This window comes from Lissotriton vulgaris, chromosome 4_1 (assembly GCF_964263255.1).
Source record: "Lissotriton vulgaris chromosome 4_1, aLisVul1.2, whole genome shotgun sequence".
In the NCBI taxonomy this organism is placed as follows: Eukaryota; Metazoa; Chordata; class Amphibia; order Caudata; family Salamandridae; genus Lissotriton; species Lissotriton vulgaris.
The window spans coordinates 106,587,563-106,604,197 of NC_141691.1; the positions used below are offsets into that span (position 1 = coordinate 106,587,563).

Sequence of the window (16,635 nt, forward strand, 5' to 3'; positions counted from 1 at the left end):
ACTAGTTAGAAGCAAAAAATATTCCATATGCTCAAATTCCAGTTGTGGGGGATGGAGTAATACCAATCATTGTTCGCAGGTTAGATTTAACTCTAGCTACAAACAAGGGTCTGAGATCTGCGCGCGCTGGCCAGATCCAACCAAACAGACAAAAGCGTTTGTACTTAAGTGCAACATCCGTCCGCAGATGAAGGGTTCGACCGCAGCACATCCACCATAAACACCATTACTAATATCAGACAGAACTCTTGCATGTGTCTATTTGGACCACAATGGCCCCTTACAATTTGACTGGGCTTACAAGTACATCTTGGTGGGGTGGGAGTGGATTCATGTTCTAGACTCCTGTGGGTTTTTCCTCAGTGCTCTGCTGATGCTCGAACTGTTATAAAAGATTTGCGAGTCTTCAGAGGGACATTCACAGTTGGCAACATTGCATTCTGACCGTGGCCCCACGTTAAGCTCTAGGGCTTACAAGGAAGCTGCACTGCAGTACTCTTCTCCATACTATCCAGAGGGAAATTTGGTTGTGGACGGGAAAAACCGGGGCTTAAAGCAGTCTTTACGAGCAAGGGAATTAGGTTTGGATGGTAGTTGGGTCAATCACCTATACGAGGTCCAGAGGGAATTAAATAATATGCCAAGAACTTCCTTGGGATGTGTCACCCTTACGAAGTCCCATTTGGAATATGAATGGGGGTACCTGAACTTTATTATGAATTCACAGTGGCGGATGAAAACCCTTTTGATATATCAATAAACGTTTTGCTGTTTTACACGATCTTAATTATTTCCGGGTACTACACAGCAACTTGCAAGTAAAACGCACCACCACTGGGGAAGTGAAATCAGTAACAGCAAGACCTGCCTGAATCCCAATAGTTGAGGATCTGGTCAAAGAAAAAATTGTGGACAAAAAAGAATTTGGGCCATCATGCATAAAACCTGTCCCTGTCCTGACTGTCAGAGGAACAAGAACTGTACTTCTTCCGCCTCTTGCTGGCAAGAAAGAAAAGATAATTGTCTCCATTTATCTGATCAAACCACACTATGTGACCGATCCTGAATAGCAGGCCACGTGGGCTCCTGGGCAGCTGCCGCTCTCTCCAAGCTACCATACAGAAAGTTCAGACCGAAGGACTTATAAAATTCAAAGAGTCTGCAATTCAAAGTTTTGGAATCTACAACAATGAAATGGAACTCATTCCAATTGAAATTGAACAACAAACTTCAAGTGAAGCACAAATATCGATTCAGCCTACCACTGACATCTACATCAATATGCCTCTTCAGGAGACAACTGCCAGTTCAACAAAACCTGCTGAGCTACCAAAGATAGAACAAACTGCATCTTGCTACTTCACAATTTTGACACATTTTCCCAGGATCCAAGTGAACCTGAGACACCACCAGCTCCAGTGTCACGCAAAAAACAACTTCATGATTTTTATGTTTTTCTGAAAAAGACATACTTAGTCATACCATGGCTACAGCTCTGGATATGCAGTTGTATAATGTTCCTATTTTTCTGGATAGGTTTAGTGACTGTCTTTTCCTTGATCATGAATGGACAATCTCTCCCAGAACGATTTGCTTTACCAAAAGTGAACTTGGTAGTGAAACCTCATACGTCATCTCATTGTGAACATAGAGACCTGTCCTATGTGAACATTACAGCAGTTCCAGTTCCTGATGGAATAGTTTGCGATACGGTTTCATATGATGTATTTGGTCCCACTGAACTCTTAAAAATACAAAATGTATTTAAAATGTATTTAAAAAATATCATCACCTCAAGTACATATTCTGACGATAGGGATTTTGAAACTGTTAATAACATGTTGTCTGATTTAGAACTGTCTGCAGCATTTTCAACAAGTGAAATGTTTGATTACTCTTCTGATTTTAATGCAATGGACGTCCCAGCCACCAAGAAAATCAAAAAAGCGCTCTTGGAGAGGCGTTACCGTGATCGCATGGTACTCCATCTTGGCACACCTTAGGAGCTAAGCGAGTCTTGGTGCCTATTGTTTCGACCACAACAGATTGACTGGGTTTTGCCTATCCTCCGCTGCTTGTTCTGCAGCTATGAATGCGTGTTGACCTCTGTCTAACACTTTTATTGGTTGCGCCACTGGACGTGGATGCATTGCTAGACCCGTTAATGGTCCATATACTGCAGTGTCCCGAGCTTAATCCAATGTTAATGTCAGTATTCTTAGAGCCTCCACTGGATGCTTCAGCTCCAGTTGGATGGGTACTAGCTCTACTTCAGGCACACAGGCTTTGGATGTTGCCAATGCTTCCCCAGCATCGGCTGTGGGAAATGAGGAAGATCATCTTTCTTCAATTGACCTGATCTGTGAGGTGTTATAGGGAGTGTCGTCATCGAAGATAAGCACAAGTGATTTTGCAACTCTCACACAGGACATATAAACGTTTGTCTGTCCGTATGCTGGGAAGAATTCTGCCTTTTTCCAAAACAACTGAAATTGGAATTCGAAACAAACAACTTTTTCTTTCTATACTATTTCTGAGCTCCATGGCTTTCAGACATACTCAGTGGCTCAGACTATATTTATATATTATAACATATTTTATAGGACTTTTAGAGTATATTTTTTTAAGATGTTATGAATTTTTAGAAGCTTTTTTAACACCTTTTTAACAATATTTAAATGTTTGATTAGAAGGACATTCCCTTTTTATTATGTAATCCTGTCAGATGAGGAGTGGGTGTTATGTTTCATAGGGTACTCCAATATAGGCTTGAGTAGTCCCCTAACCGTTCACCTACATTTACTGTACCACTACACTACATAACAGGTTTTTGGTATGGACCTTCTGCTTAATTAAGCACTGCAAGAATCTTGCGTGGTTTTCCCCCCAATACTAGCCTCATTACTTAGGCATGTGGATTCCCAGAATCACAGCAGGATTACCATCTTCTGCATAATAACTATGTATAAAGGTCATCCCTTCCGTCAGCCTCAGCCGGCATGACACAGCAAGTTAGAGTCCCCTGGGGGCACCTCTTGGGTATATACACACCATATCTTTTCCAGGCAGGCAGACGAGACAAGACTTCCATGCTGATGAACTGACCCGAGGGGCTGAGGTTCCTGCACACAGACAATCCAGCTCACAGTGGTCTGACATCCCTCGCAGGGCATCCATCTCGAGACCAAGATGGGGTCCCACAGTCTCTCACTTGAGGTAATGGGGTTGGCTTCAGCGTAGGGGGATTCTTGGTTCTACACCTATGCTAGGTACACTTAGGCACATCAAGTTAGGGTTGCATTGTAGGAGTACGCATTATTACTGTCATGTATTTATATGCTTGCATATATTCATTATTTTAGCACTATAGTAGAAATCTACCATCCACTTACTCTGTTGGTGCTTACAATCATTTATATATGTTTCTATCTGTTGGTTGTTTCAGCACACCTATGACATTGGTTAAATAAATACTTGTTGAAAAATGTCTCCATTATTAATTCTGTGTATCTCTCTCTGAGACAAAGTGAGCATGAGTGACTGAGCAAAAAAGTACTGTACTATTTCCACGATCCCTGATGGGACAGGGTTGTCATGTTTGATAGTTGCCAAGAACTATTCTCTCCTTGGTAAGAGGAGTTTACGGTGGCACTGTGAGCTCGCTGGTATACAGGTAAACATACCAGGTGGGGGTGTCCGGAATCAGTCTGGACACCAATCCTACAGTTTATGTTTTATAAACATGCAGATCCTATATAGGTTTATAGGAACTACACGACAGGTGGGGAGGCAGTGCTTGCGGGAGAATGCTCAGAAGTTGTGCTTGCTTAGAATCTGGAGGGTGTCAGTGCAGTAACCAGAGGACCTGAACCAGGCAAATACTGGCAGGGGGGGTGGATTCGGTTCTTGCATGGGAGTCCTGGTGATGGTAGTGACCATGATTCATTGCTATAGTTCATGGTGCTGAGGGCAACTGTGTCAGTCCTTGCTGTGGATGGGCTGCATCCTCAAGTTGGTGGTCAATAAGTGTGTTTGCTATAAAGGATCACTCAAAATGTCACACATAAGGCCAGGAAATGTCACTCATTAGCAGGGTGCAAACATGAACATGTCACAAATACACAAACTCAAAACTTGCAGCAATGCAGACTCAGCACAGTGTTTGGTAGGATAGCTCAAGTCTTTAATATTCAGTTTTCACCCTTAAGTGTACTGACCAGAATTGACTGTACACTAGACTCTTATTTTCACAATATAAATGGGTGACATTGGAGTGCAGTTTCATTTGTTCTTGTCCGCAATCACGCTTTCAGCAAGAGTAGCTTCGGGGAGAATTTTCATGTGTTTATGCACATGTGTTTATGCACTTTAGGCACAATGCTTGCTTTCTTTCTTTCAAGGGTCGCTACTTATCATCAATTTCTTAGTTTCTAGGGTTGGTACCATTCATCTATTTTTTATTTGATAAGATTATTGTTGAAGGATTTAAAAATGTGTAACTAGCTACTTCGCAGAAAGCTTGTTCATGTGTGTTTTTCTGCATCTGTTTTAGAATCATAGCTATTGTTTTGCATCTCATTTACATGACATGTTTATTAATATTTTAGTCACCAGTATGAATTTTTGCTGTTTGTTTATGAGCATTTGATTACATAATTATCATAATTTTCAGCAAAATCCCCCCTGACGAAGTACCTAACAGACCCGAAATGTATTGGGGACCTAGGCACTTTTGCTTAGCAGGTCCAATCGGGTCCCTGTAGCTGGCCTGCACTCTTTAGCGGTCGACCTGAATTCTTTACTCTGACCAGATGTCCCTTATTGGTGCTTTTGTGTTTTTTGCACTATTTTCAATTCTTTTAACATTGATATCTTGTGTTCTACTTATTAGATTTTTGTCATGTTGGTCTTGTTTTATTTATTGAATCAAGAGCTATTTGTCTAATCTAGAATCTTTTTAGTGATGTTTTCCCTGTTTTACTGTTGGAAGTGTTGACCAAATACTTTACACATTGTCTCCAAAGTTAAGCCTGACTGCTCTGTGCCAAGTTACCATTGGGTGAGCACAGGTTTATTTAGGGCTTGCCTACCTCTTACCCTGACAACCAGTGTGGTTGCTGCTTGACCAGGGATCATACCCCAGTCAACCTACGACATCATTTATAACAATGGCATATGTCATGGTTGACCGCCATAAACCAAACACATATCTGACAAAAGCATAGGTACAAAAAAGTTAACTTTATACTAACCAAGAAGTTAACTGTCATTTAAGTTGTGTGCTCTGTGCATTCTTAAACATAACTGGCAGATGTATGCATCTCATAGAGAAATGGGGAAGATGTGCCTTCTTCCTAAGTAATAGGTCCAAAATGTCAAGTCCACCACAAATAGGGTCCGTGGGCCAGCGGTGCTGTGACTCCACTCTGGTGGGGGGGGGGGGTAGTAGTCAGGCAAGGGGTGTCCAACTGTCAAGTCCTCATCAGGACTCACTCGCTATCACTCCCAGTCTGTGATTGTGCTTTGCCAGTGTCTGTCTCAGGGATCCAGAGGATTCCAGGGATGTCCAGCCCCTCCATGACAGGTGCACGTTGGTCACCTCTCAAGTTACTGTGTGGGGCAGCAGGGAGACTAGGCTCACCCCTCACCTGTCTCAATCAGCATTTTGATGCAGGGGCCTTACTGTCCTACCCCAAGTGCCTCTGTTGGCCATTCGGCCACTGTGATTCTCATGCCAGCAGGCCGCCTTCTCAGGAGTGCCCCAGTGGGGACACACCAACGTAGTAGGGCTGCAAACAGGCCTAGTCCTCCAGGGGGCTGGATCATTTACTCCTCGGTAATCCAGCCCCTCAAACGATCCCGGTTTCCCATGTTAGTGCTCTTGAGGGGCTGATTGCTAGCCCACACAGCCCTGCCAGGGCTAGAAGCACACTCCTGTCACCTGCAAGGATCCTTTTTCTGCTGCCTCAGCATGTGGGTGCTATTTTTGATCCTCGCACTGCGAGAAGTGGACTCTGCTCTAAACCCATCTCAGCTGCTGCTGTACTCAGGGGGCCCTTGTCCCAGTTACCGCTATGGTGCAGGCAGATCAGGAAGCTCTGCCATTACTCTGGACAGGTCCCAGCAGGGACAGTATGGGGTCGGATGAAAGGTGGTGAGTGGAGCTTATTAGGAAGTGTGGCTTTCTTTCTGTGTGGTCAGCCACGCACTCCCAAAGTACTCAGGGCCTTTTTCACAAAGGTAAACATACACTTTTCTGTACATTTATGATTATTTGTGATTCACAAAGGGATTTACGAGTACTATTGTTATGAGTGTGAATTTTCCATACATAAAAAGAATGGACAGTCCTATTTTTATATGAGTCGAGACTCCGAACTTGTAAAGATACTACTAGTAACATACCTTTGAAAATAGCAAACAATTGTAAACTTTCACAATAGTGTAAATTTGCCATTGTGAATATGACCCTCACTGTTCATGAGCAAATTACCTGTGGCGGGCATCATTGCCTATTAGCAACTGTAGTAGCAGCTGTAGGGAATACATTTTGTAGCAGGGGTTCACTCACAGAGATTTGTTGTTTTGCTCCTACTGTTCATAGTATTGGCATCTCAACAGTTGCATTGTGAGGCTTCCTCCATATCCGTATGATGATTAAGAGGGTTGTTGTAGTGTTCCTTTAGAACATGAATTTGTCACTTATATGAGTAGAACTGACAAGGAACAAGGACTAGTTCTTCATTAGATTGTCTAAATGATAGGTCCATATGTTCCCACTAGATGAGATGTTCAATTACAGGTTCTTTGAAATATCTTTTAGAAGGTCATTCTCCCTTGCTCTGTGGATGAGTGGAGAGGTTCCTCTGGGCACATGGCCTAGAATCTCACTCTAAGACAGAGTAACCTCTAGGTTAAGGGCATGTATTTTACCTTGCAGGGTAGCTCTAGAGGGTCTACTGGTGTGCAGAGGACCTTGCGCATACATTTGCAGCAATCTGTCACGTTCATTATTAGACGGTGCAAGTAAACTTGTCCTGGTCGCCAATAACTTTCTCTTATTGGAGATTTTAATCACCATGCTGAACTCTCATGCAACCCGCATTCTAACAATCATATTTCTAGCCTAAACACCTTAAGTCTCAATCAATTGATGATAGGTCCCACCCATATAGCAGGCCACACTTTAGATATTTTATTTACTAACTCGCCCCACATGAAGGTCGATTCACCAATTCCTGTTCTCTGGTCTGACCATCACTTACTAAAATTCCATATACAGGTAACTCCGACCCGTCAAGATTTCTTGGAAAAACCTATGTCAAGCAGGTCTTGGGATAAAATACATTTAGATTCCTTTTCCTCACATTTTGTTCCCCCTCCCCTATCAGAATTGTACCACCATAATGAGGCAACTGAGTCCCTCGAGGAAACATTCTGCCAGACCCTTGATAGAATCGCCCCCCCCAAAAAAAAGTCAAACGTCCTCATAAACTCTCCCCTTGGTACACCCCAGACCTAAAAATAGACAAATTAGCCCCTAGCAAGGTTGAACGCAAGTGGAGACACTCAAAAAGTGCCTAAGATAGACAGGACTAAAAAACATTACACAGGCGCTATATTGACCACATTGCCGCAGCTAAAAAGATCTACTTAGGGGACAGAATTAATCAGGCCTCAAACTCACATAAACAACTGTATAAGATACTGAAAGAATTCACCAACCCCCCCACCCCCTTGTAATCCCATCAGATCGCCTCGCAAGAGTGGGCTGATTCCCTATCATCTTTCTTTGTAGATAAAATCAACAGCATACATAGTCTCTTCCACCACACAGCCAGTGAACCACAAAATCAGAGACCTGCCGACAATCACCTCCCGCTTCCCGCTCTTCTCAAGGAATTAGACAAAGTCACTGAGGAAGACGTTTCATCCACCCTTAGGAGGGTTAAATCTGGCTCCCCTACCGACTCAGTCTCCTCCCAGGTTCTGTCTAAAATCGGACCAGCCCTCCTTCCAAGTCTAATTAAACTCCTCAATCTTTCATTATCCCATTCTATTGTGCGTTCAAGTTGGAAAGAGGCCATAGTCAGACCTATTCTAAAGAAGCCCACCGTAGACCCGAAACAGCCCCATAACTACCGACCAATATCTTTTCTTCCTCTCTTCGGGAAAGTCTTAGAATCACTTTGGTGTCAGACAATCCGCCACCTTGGTCCCACTTGACCTGTCGGCAGCTTTCAACACCATCTCCCATTGCATTCTTTTGTAGTGCCTGTGAGAACTGGGTGTCGAGGGCTCCACGCTGAGCTGGCTCAGGAGTTACCTGACCGATTGCTAGACCAAGTTGCAAATAGGAGATTTTTACTTCCAGCAGCAAACCAATTGACAAGGGTGTTCCCCAGGGATCCATCCTGAGTCCCACACTCTTTAATCTGTATGTATCACCTTTAGCCAATGTTATTAAAGCTCATGGCTTTGAAGGTGTCGTACCCTGATGACACTCAACTGCTAATCACCCTTGGACCACATCCAACTGACACCAAACACAGATTCAGGCAATGTATGGTAGACATTCACGACTAGATGACAAACAATCATCTCCCACTCAACGCAAGCAAAACCAAAATTTTGCTTTTTCAGTAATGCACAAATGTTGTGGAGAAATGACTGGTGGCCTTCACCCAGGCACATGCCCTTCACCTAAGACGGCAGCCCGCAATCTAGGAGTGCTAATTGACAATAAACTCTCTATGTCTACCCACGTCAATCACATGGCCCGCATTTGTCATGGACTAATGCGTAGCCTCTGTAAAATCTTTAAATGGGCCCGCTGTCTTCTCGCAAGCCACTGGTCGAGGGATTAATAATTAGCCGCCTGGACTACGGCAATGCCCTCTTGGCATCCATAAATGAAGAGCACTTAACAAAGCTCCAGGTCCTGCAGAACACAGCAGTCAGATTGGTTCTAAACCTACCCCCTCACTCTCCCTCGGCACCCATCTGAAAGCCCTTCACTGGCTTCCAGTCAAGAAGCGGATCAACTTAAAAGTTTGCTGGTACATAAAATCCTTAGTGGACATGGTCCCCAAGATCTAACAAACAAACTGAAAAGGTATCAGACAGCCAGAACTCTTCGATCGGCCAATAAATACATCCTAACTTTCCCGAAGATCCGCACTGTTAAGAACGGCGGAAGATAGTTTTCTAAACTTGCACCCACTTTGTGGAACACCCTGCCTCTGCATCTTCGTACGGAGACCGACCACAAGAAATTCTATAAATCCCTAAAAACCTTGCTATTCTGAGCCCATCCTCTCCAGAGTTTGTCCCCCCTCTCTTCTTCCTTTGGTTTCTGTGTTCAGGCTAGCACTGAGACCTTAGGGTGATATATGAGCTTAAAAAGAACCAACACATAACATAACATAAGTATGTGTGGAAGTCTTACACTGCTTGTGGCACAGCCCTACTTTCACTGTGCAATTGGAAAGTATGAGGTGCTGTCTACTAAAAAGGGAGGAATGAAGAAGTCATTCAAGACATAGAACCACTGGTCCACTAAGCCGTAAGAGGTATTATTATACATGGGGTACATATCCAAAGTCGAGCGGTATAGTAAACCAATCTTACTTACCTATGTAGCATTGCAAGCTGATCTCAGGGTGGCCATGAATCTTGTTGCTTATATTATGGTCCCAATAGTGCTGCATCAGTTACTGCTCCCATGGCACAGCACGGATGCTGATGGTGAAGCATTCCCTGCATCTTCTACAAAGTACTGCGCTATCAGAGGGTTTCCAAGCGCTTTAGAAGATGTATTAAGAGATCAAAATTCCTCAGTAATCTGGAAGTCAGCTCACAAATGGATCAAAAAAAGGATCGGACAATTGTCCTTTGTCAAGATTAGCATCACTCCACATACATGACCACTGCACCACACTCTACTGATATCTGCAAGGTCAACATTGTCTTATTGATAGCCTCCAAAGCAGCAATACACAGCATTGGCTGCTCTGTGTTTCAAAACAAGGGCTCAACCTCACTCAGAAAGCTGCAACCAGCCTGAAGGTGTGGTTGTTACACATGTTAGTGCTTGCAGGCAAGCCGATGGGGAGGCAGTGCCTGCAGGGGTAATGTCAGAAGTTGTGCTTGCTTAGAATCTGGAGGAGCTGAGCCAGGCAACTGCTAGCGGGCGTGGATGTGGTGCTCGCAGGGGAGTCCTGCTGCTGGAAGTGGCCACGACTCATGGTGCTGAGGACAACTGTCTCAATTCGTGTTGTTGATGGGTGCAGTCTTACGTTGGAGGTCAATAAATGAAATGTCTCTCATTAGTAGGGTGCAAACATGAACATGTCACACACAGGCAAACTCAAACCTTGGTTGCTATGACTCATCACAGTGTTTGGTAGAATTACTGACTTGTCTTTTATATTTTACAGGATTGCATACAGTCCATACAAGCCTGCCTTGTGCAACACTGAACTATCACCTACTTGTATCAACCTATGTCATTGCCACCAAATAAGCGCCTCGTGGCAGGATAGTAAGTAAGAGGACTGTAGGCGCTGCCTTCCTTATTCCCCATCCCTCCGAGGACTCTGAAAAAAGTGCCATTGGTTTAGGCAAAGGTGACACCTGGAGCACAGTGCTTTGAAGTCCTAGAGCTTTAATGGCAGATCATTAAATAATAAAGAAAGGGGCAAATTACCGATAATTATCGCTATGTTGGCTTAGCAGCAATATTTTTATCGCCGAGCTGCGGCGATTTTTATCACTTAGGAACATTGCTATTATCAAGGTTTATCTCCTAAACGATAAAAATCGGCCGAAATGCATGAATATCGCTGAAAAGTCCGCGATATTCATGCATTACCGAGCTAATGCTCTCAGCCATGTTATCCACCTACCATTGGATAACATGGCTAAGAACTGCTCAGGATTTACAAAAGGGGGTGGTGATGAACAGAGTGTCTGAGTTAAACAGACCACTCTTACCCAGTCCAAAGATCAGGGCTTGATCCATCACCGTTATTTATCTCACTGCCCCATCCCAGCTCAGAACCTGGCTATATGCAAATCAGTCTGTCCCTGGCCCAGTGCATCATGGGAACAGGGCAGACTAAACTACCAAGCCAATTCTTCACCAGAAAGGAGACAAGCTACCGGGGACCGGTTTCTGGCATTTCAGCCTTCTTCGGCCCGGCTTGCTTGAATCCTGATGGAGCAGTGAGAAAGGGACTCATGTCTGAGTATACCCTGCCACACCTATAGTGGCCAAAAACGATTTACAAAAAGGGGGGTGGTGATGAACAGAATGCCAGAAACCGGTCCCCGGTAGCTTGTTTCCTTCCCAGTGTAAGAATTGGCTTTTGTAGTTTGGTTTGCCCTGTTCCCATCATGCACTGGGACAGGAACAGACTAATTTGCATACAGCCAGGTTCTGAAACTGGGATGGTGCAGTGAGCTTAAAAACGGTGTTGGATCTAGCCCTGATCTCTTGACTCGGTGAGAGTATTCTGTTTAATTCAGAGACTCTGTCCCTCACCACCCCTTGTTGTAAATATTTTTGTCCACCCTAAGCGTGGAAGGGTATACTCAGATGTGAGTCCCTTGCTCATTGCACCATCAGGATTCAAGCAAGCCGGGCCGAAGACGGCTGAAATGCCAGAAACCGGTCCCCGGTAGCTTGTTTCCTTCCCAGTGTAAGAATTGGCTTTTGTAGTTTGGTTTGCCCTGTTCCCATCATGCACTGGGACAGGAACAGACTAATTTGCATACAGCCAGGTTCTGAAACTGGGATGGTGCAGTGAGCTTAAAAACGGTGTTGGATCTAGCCCTGATCTCTTGACTGGGTGAGAGTATTCTGTTTAATTCAGAGACTCTGTCCCTCACCACCCCTTGTTGTAAATATTTTTGTCCACCCTAAGCGTGGAAGGGTATACTCAGATGTGAGTCCCTTGCTCATTGCACCATCAGGATTCAAGCAAGCCGGGCCGAAGACGGCTGAAATGCCAGAAACCGGTCCCCGGTAGCTTGTTTCCTTCCCAGTGTAAGAATTGGCTTTTGTAGTTTGGTTTGCCCTGTTCCCATCATGCACTGGGACAGGAACAGACTAATTTGCATACAGCCAGGTTCTGAAATTGGGATGGTGCAGTGAGCTTAAAAATGGTGTTGGATCTAGCCCTGATCTGTTGACTGGGTGAGAGTATTCTGTTTAATTCAGAGACTCTGTCCCTCACCACCCCTTGTTGTAAATATTTTTGTCCACCCTAAGCGTGGAAGGGTATACTCAGATGTGAGTCCCTTGCTCATTGCACCATCAGGATTCAAGCAAGCCGGGCCGAAGACGGCTGAAATGCCAGAAACCGGTCCCCGGTAGCTTGTTTCCTTCCCAGTGTAAGAATTGGCTTTTGTAGTTTGGTTTGCCCTGTTCCCATCATGCACTGGGACAGGAACAGACTAATTTGCATACAGCCAGGTTCTGAAACTGGGATGGTGCAGTGAGCTTAAAAACGGTGTTGGATCTAGCCCTGATCTCTTGACTGGGTGAGAGTATTCTGTTTAATTCAGAGACTCTGTCCCTCACCACCCCTTGTTGTAAATATTTTTGTCCACCCTAAGCGTGGAAGGGTATACTCAGATGTGAGTCCCTTGCTCATTGCACCATCAGGATTCAAGCAAGCCGGGCCGAAGACGGCTGAAATGCCAGAAACCGGTCCCCGGTAGCTTGTTTCCTTCCCAGTGTAAGAATTGGCTTTTGTAGTTTGGTTTGCCCTGTTCCCATCATGCACTGGGACAGGAACAGACTAATTTGCATACAGCCAGGTTCTGAAATTGGGATGGTGCAGTGAGCTTAAAAACGGTGTTGGATCTAGCCCTGATCTCTTGACTGGGTGAGAGTATTCTGTTTAATTCAGAGACTCTGTCCCTCACCACCCCTTTGTTGTAAATATTTTTGTCCACCCTAAGCGTGGAAGGGTATACTCAGATGTGAGTCCCTTGCTCATTGCACCATCAGGATTCAAGCAAGCCGGGCCGAAGACGGCTGAAATGCCAGAAACCGGTCCCCGGTAGCTTGTTTCCTTCCCAGTGTAAGAATTGGCTTTTGTAGTTTGGTTTGCCCTGTTCCCATCATGCACTGGGACAGGAACAGACTAATTTGCATACAGCCAGGTTCTGAAACTGGGATGGTGCAGTGAGCTTAAAAACGGTGTTGGATCTAGCCCTGATCTCTTGACTGGGTGAGAGTATTCTGTTTAATTCAGAGACTCTGTCCCTCACCACCCCTTGTTGTAAATATTTTTGTCCACCCTAAGCGTGGAAGGGTATACTCAGATGTGAGTCCCTTGCTCATTGCACCATCAGGATTCAAGCAAGCCGGGCCGGAGACGGCTGAAATGCCAGAAACCGGTCCCCGGTAGCTTGTTTCCTTCCCAGTGTAAGAATTGGCTTTTGTAGTTTGGTTTGCCCTGTTCCCATCATGCACTGGGACAGGAACAGACTAATTTGCATACAGCCAGGTTCTGAAACTGGGATGGTGCAGTGAGCTTAAAAACGGTGTTGGATCTAGCCCTGATCTCTTGACTGGGTGAGAGTATTCTGTTTAATTCAGAGACTCTGTCCCTCACCACCCCTTGTTGTAAATATTTTTGTCCACCCTAAGCGTGGAAGGGTATACTCAGATGTGAGTCCCTTGCTCATTGCACCATCAGGATTCAAGCAAGCCGGGCCGAAGATGGCTGAAATGCCAGAAACCGGTCCCCGGTAGCTTGTTTCCTTCCCAGTGTAAGAATTGGCTTTTGTAGTTTGGTTTGCCCTGTTCCCATCATGCACTGGGACAGGAACAGACTAATTTGCATACAGCCAGGTTCTGAAACTGGGATGGTGCAGTGAGCTTAAAAACGGTGTTGGATCTAGCCCTGATCTCTTGACTGGGTGAGAGTATTCTGTTTAATTCAGAGACTCTGTCCCTCACCACCCCTTGTTGTAAATATTTTTGTCCACCCTAAGCGTGGAAGGGTATACTCAGATGTGAGTCCCTTGCTCATTGCACCATCAGGATTCAAGCAAGCCGGGCCGAAGACGGCTGAAATGCCAGAAACCGGTCCCCGGTAGCTTGTTTCCTTCCCAGTGTAAGAATTGGCTTTTGTAGTTTGGTTTGCCCTGTTCCCATCATGCACTGGGACAGGAACAGACTAATTTGCATACAGCCAGGTTCTGAAACTGGGATGGTGCAGTGAGCTTAAAAACGGTGTTGGATCTAGCCCTGATCTCTTGACTGGGTGAGAGTATTCTGTTTAATTCAGAGACTCTGTCCCTCACCACCCCTTGTTGTAAATAAGAACTGCTCAGGGGCAGGTGTTAGCTTTTGGAGATATTCGTGCTTAGCTGGTAATAGGAGATAGCGATGTTAGCAACTGTTTCCAGTCGCTAACATCTTGGCACGCCCACTTTGCATGTCATTAGTGATAAATTTCACTGACATGCAAAGCGGGGCACAAGATGGTCGCTATCTCCTACTAGCTGTCACTAACTGGTGTTAGCGACAGCTAGGTAATAGGGAGATAATTTTATCTCCGCTTTCTTGGCTTTTAAAGCCCAAAAAGCGGATGGAAACCCCCTTGATAATATGCCCCACAGTTCGTTATTACCACTGCCATCTGGGCGTCATTTTGCAGCCATTTAATCATTGTGTTCACTTTTCCCGATGTATTTGGCCAGGAGGCTCGCGTGAAAACCTTCCTCTATTTCTACCACAGAGTGAAATGTGGCAAACCTTTATAGAAAGGTGAGCGGCTTGGTGTGAAGGTGAAGCCAATGATCAGAGCAGCTTCTCTTATGCATAGACAAGGTAATGCAGTGCAAGCCTCAGCACACAGACTGACAGAGGGCTAGGCATCCTCGGTGCAAGCTTGCCTCGAAGACTGATTACATGCAGCAGTGGGCAGCACTACAGGAAACGTCATTTAAACACATGCCGCAAGTGCTGCACGAGGCAGCACTTCAGAAAGACTCTTTCAAACACGAGCAACAAGTAAAGTACCGGGCAGAAGGACTGCAACCTTGCCTCACACCCAAGGAAGAGAGACAGCGTCAGTGTGCGCCTGTGGGAGCTTGACTCATACATGCCAGGAACAGAACCCACAACAAAATGGTCACAGTCACAGTGCACACGTCCCTCATTAGGCAGAAGGAAAGAAGAGGGAAATTAGAGTGCTCACTCCCTTCACACTTGCAGGGCATGGACATAATGGGCATAAATAGTGCATAAATAGTGCAAGCATCCACGTCATACAAAAAAAAATAGGCAACATCTGCTGCAGTAATTCATCCTCCCACACACACACGTGCACACACACCCACAGGCGTGCGCACACACACCTAGTTATAGTTCAAGTAGCAGCAGTGCACATCTCCCACCACACACAGAATAGGCACAGTACTAAACAGCAGCAGTGCATCATTATCTCACACAGCTCAAGCACAGTATGGTCATCAGCAGAAAGAACACTTTTGACCTCATGCAGAACAGCTAAAGCTGCAGGCAGCAGCAGTGACGGCGAGTGGCACACACACAATAGGATCATCTTTGAATACAAAGGAATTTGTGCAGCACAGGCAGTAGTGCAAGCTTCACGTATACAAAATAAGGGGACAGAACAGAGATGCAAGCTTCACATACACAAAATAAAGGAACAGAACAATGGTGCAAGCTTCACGTATACAAAATAAAGGGATAGAACAGAGGGGCAAGCTACCCATACACAAAATAATGGGATAGAACAGAGGTGCAAGCTTCCCACACACAAAATAAAGGGACAGAACAGTGCTGCAAGCTTCCTCTTTAAATGCTTGATTGATAATCCGTGGCATCAGCAGTGTGAGATTTCATGAGACGTGTACAGCTGAGACAGCACCAGTGTTTTACTGCCTCAGAGGCATAGACGCAGCAAGTTCATGGTGCTTTTCAAGCACCAGGCCTCATACCTCCTCTTTCTTTAGTATTCAATAAAATATTAATGTTTGATGGATGGATTTCAGTCGCAAAACATTAATACATACCATAAGGATTTGGCATTTGAAACTGACACCCTTCCAAATTCTGGTTGGGTTTGATTTCCTAAAGCCAATTAGTGATTTCCTGCGCCTACAGTCTATCTCAGTCCGAGCCTGGTTGCTTCTGTATTTCAAAGGTTGCTCAGTGTCAATTTTACACACTTTCAAATAAATAATGTTTCCAAACTAAATCCATTGAATTCAGCTCTGTTGGCAGCAGACAAAATGTCTCCTTGGATTCTCAGAAGACGAGAATGAAAAATAAAAGCTCCAAGGATTCACGCGAAAAGGTAAACAAGAAGACAGTACGATTCTATTTTCACATTTGAAGTAGGTTTTTCAAAGCAAACAAGTAAAAAAAAGGCAAGGGGGGAAATGCATCCTGCAAAAGGTGATTGTGTTCTTACTAAAAAACAGATTCCCAATCACAGACCGACAGACAGGTCAGGTTATTTTGTCACTTGCTGCCATGGCTTCCAGATGCATTATGAGACTTTTTTAGTAGCACCTTTTATTGCCAGACTGTCTAGAAGCTCAGTGAAAAAGATAGATTTTATGTATGATTTTATAAACCCTTTT

The 16,635-nt window shown here is 44.7% G+C and overlaps 1 pseudogene; it reads left to right on the forward strand.

The window, feature by feature from the left end:
• LOC147718434 (uncharacterized) overlaps positions 1–16,635 on the forward strand; it is a 30,710-nt pseudogene that overhangs the window by 5,458 nt on the left and 8,617 nt on the right.